This window comes from Diachasma alloeum, unplaced genomic scaffold (assembly GCF_001412515.2).
Source record: "Diachasma alloeum isolate Michigan unplaced genomic scaffold, Dall2.0 Dall_scaffold_00333, whole genome shotgun sequence".
Classification (NCBI taxonomy): Eukaryota; Metazoa; Arthropoda; class Insecta; order Hymenoptera; family Braconidae; genus Diachasma; species Diachasma alloeum.
The window spans coordinates 40,398-44,311 of NW_021680472.1; positions in this window are offsets into that span (position 1 = coordinate 40,398).

Genomic DNA, 3,914 nt, shown 5'->3' on the forward strand with positions numbered 1-3,914 from the left:
CCCCCCCCCCGCGATCGGGAATCGAACCCGAGTCGTCCCCGTGCCAACTCCTCGCTCTAACCACAGCCATCGCCGTCTGTAAGTGAAATTTATCATTTTGATGCTATTTTTAAGGTACTTGAGATCTGTAAAATATAAATACATCTTTTATGGAACAAAAATTTTTGTTTTAAGCTTATATAATATTGCAGAATTAAATTCAAGATGCCCTTGATTGAAGAATTAATATTTACCTATATTCTTCGAACAGAAGATTGAACGCTGGATTGAAAAAAATTAAATTTAGATTCAAATTTGAATACAAATATGTTTAAACCGGACGTCGATAGACAAATTCACCTTGAATTTCAATTAGAAATTTATGGAGTTTGCAGCAAAATAATAAAGGGAAGGACCAGTAACAAAAATCATACAGATTATGATACAAATATCTCTTAGTTTTGCCGATCTACGGAAAAAATTCCGGAGATCACATCGTTGGCAGATGAGTCAATTTCAAAATCACGAATTACTTGCACGGTTCGTACTACGCCAGTGCGCCACTGATTTCGATGATTTCACTGATTTCAGACGATTTCACGTGATTTCGGAGAATTAAATTCAAGATGATTTCACTTGATTTTGAAATGATTTCGGAATGATTTCATGCCAAAGTGGAGCCATGATTTCGGAAGTGAGTACCTCCGCCCGAAGTTTCGGAATAAAAATTTGAAAATCTAAGTACTTATGATATTTTTGACGGATATTTTTATTGATAGGGCTTCTGGACACTTTAAAATGAGATGTCAACTTTTTTCAAATTGTTTTGAAAATTTACTGCAGTGTAATTTAAAAAATCGGAAAAAGTGCGGTGCGACGCTCATACACGGAAATTTTCCAGAAAAATTCTAGTAAGAGTACTGGGAAAAATCACAACCCACTGGCTGTGAAAAATTCTAGTGCGCTTAACGTAAGATTTCCCGGGATTTCTGGTTAAATTTCTGGGGATTTCTGTGAAATTTTAACAGAAATACGGGCAATAATTCACATTTTCCCCAATAAAATTTCCAATGTCAGCATTGGATTTTTTTCTTGGTCGTCACTTTGCTCCTCTTTTCCCGTACTAGCACTAGAATCGTTCTAAAAAAATTTTCTCCGTGTAGGGCGACCAACGGAGTATTAATGAATTCCCTCATGGCTTTTTCTAATTCGATAACATATTTGGGAACCTATATAGACAATTGTTTCACTCTAAATTCATCAATTCATTATAAATTCACTAAACATTTAAATTGCAATCGGACTTTGAAGTACAGAGTATCAAAATTCCACTGACTAATGTCCAAATTCTATCATCGAAAACTTTCATTTACTTGTTTGTGTTGCTAATTATTCTTATATCATAAACTCTATGGAATTTACAATGAAAAATGGGACAAAATATTTTATTCTTACATTACATTATTACATAATAATAATCCGATAAAATTTTTAGTCTCCAATTCTCAATTTCTGTCATTTATTCCATTCATTCGAGCAAAAGACGAGGATAGAAATCAAATTTATGGGTTTTCTTACGTTATTCGAAAAAATATATCGATTTTAAAACTTTCCAAACATTGAAAATTTAATTTTTCATATTTCTTCCCACCCCCATTGTTTGAATTTTTTGAATTTCTTCTCGTTGAAATGTTGATATCCCTTCAATACAAAACAGAACATTTTATAGGCTATTATCTCTTTCTGATTCTTTGTTCATTTCCTTATCATAATAATAATTGGAATCCGACGCTAGAAACAAGGAGTACCGATATCCTTCTACCATAGGAAGGGCAAATAGATTTTTTAAATTTCCAGGAATACATGGAGAGATTTTTCTACGACCCGAATGAGATTTCAAATGACTTGTCTTTTGTGTTTCACGTATGAAAAAATTCCATAGAAAACCCTAGCGAATTCGCTAGAAGTTTCTATTGGAATTGTCTAGAAATTATACAGGGATTCTCGATAAAATTCTGTTTTTTTGCGCAGATTCTATTAGATATTTGGTAAAAAAACGTCAATAGATTCCGATTTTTCTGTTAAAATTTTTCTCTTGAAATTTTTTCTATTGAAACTATTAGGCACGCATTTTCTAAGTTTTTTTCGCCATATTTTATTTTGTTTTGCATTGCAGGATCCGAGTGAAAAAAACTTAGAAAATTCATGCCCAAGTATTCTTATAGAAACAATTCCAAGAGAATATTTATCTAGAAAAATCGAAACCTATTAACTTTTTCCTATCAAATATCTCATAGAATCAGCGCAAAAAACAAATAAAATTTTAATGAAAATTCTCTAGAATTCTAATAGAATCCCAATAGAATATCTAGAGAATTCGAATAGAATTTTCTAGCCAATTCGGTAAGTTTTTCTATTAAATTTTTTCATACGTGTTGTTTTGATTACAAAAAAAAACACTTTTTATATATTGATCTTTAATATAATTCTTCTTCATTCAATATTGTAACTTGTGAATTAAGGAAAAAATATATATATGATAAGAATAAGAATGGACAAAATTAAATTAATCTAATTGTCAAGACGGAAAGGGAAAGAAAATAAAATAAAATAGTATAAATTAATCTAGTGACGGGGGCGAAGCGCCCGTTCGCTGGTTATTCATTATTGGAACAATTTGAAATTTCATTAGTTATGCGACACCGACTTGTTCCATTACGTTTTTCTTCATCGTCTCACCAGTGAATTTAGAAATAGATGTCCAGATAATCAAAAATGATGTATATTCTCATAATTGATGAACAAAGCAATTTCACTTCTCTAAGAAAACAAATACTACGAAGTTCTCATGTATGTTTGTGAACATGATAATGAACAATTAAAAAATTGAAAGATAGAGATGAAGTTGAGGAGCTTCTTACCTTATTTTCCTTCTTGGATCACAATACACGTGAAAATTTGAGAACACTGTGAACTCTCTGACAGCAGTAGTTAAACTGACATAACAAACCCATTACCTTTTGTATTTATATACCCTTCAGTGCAACTTTCCAGAAGCAAAGAACTCTCGGACAGCCCCATCCCCTAATTAGGCTCATTAAGTTGTCGTTAGAGTAATTGTCATTATATGATATTTAGGGATATTCAGGGGGTCGGTCTGCTTACTCGTTTCCTTCTATCTTCCATCAGTCTAACCCAAAGAATCGATATTTGTATTGGACGTAATTAGCAATACTACAGAACCGAACAAAATGCAAAAGGAAATGTTTTCAGGGAAAAATTGAATAACACCAACAATTTTTATCTCCTCGAATTATGAAAAAATATGAAATTTATTCAAATGTATTGCATGATAATAACATTGTCAGACGAGTTAGTGTATAATTTCTTCATGGAATATATACTTAGTTATTCGCTTCCGTTTAATCCTCATTCAACAAACTCCGTTGATAAGCATTTGTGTAATGAAGTGGTAATATGTAATGATTCAAATTTAATATATTTTTCTGAATCCAAAAAAAGTTTACGAAATGAATATCATGAAAAGTCTTTTGTAATTGCAAAATAAAAAATCTCTCCTGGCACGTTTCCCTAGATTTACTCATCATTGAAATAATTGAAGATTTAATTAAGTGTGATTAATACTCGTTATGATGTGTTGCTCTTTACCACTTCATTTCTAAGATAATTCTTTAACATTTATAATTGACATATCGATGATACCGGTCACCATATTTCAAGTATACACTGAGAAAATCAAAGTTTTTTGAGAAGTACTACAATATTTTAATGCAAAAACTGCTTGAATTGATTTGAGAACTTGTTTTCTTTATATGAACCAATTGCCCTCATCTTTGGGACAAGTAGAAAATTTCTTGTCGTAAGGTTTTTTTTTCTTAGTGTGAGATATTGTGCGCTTGGTAATTTTCAAGTCA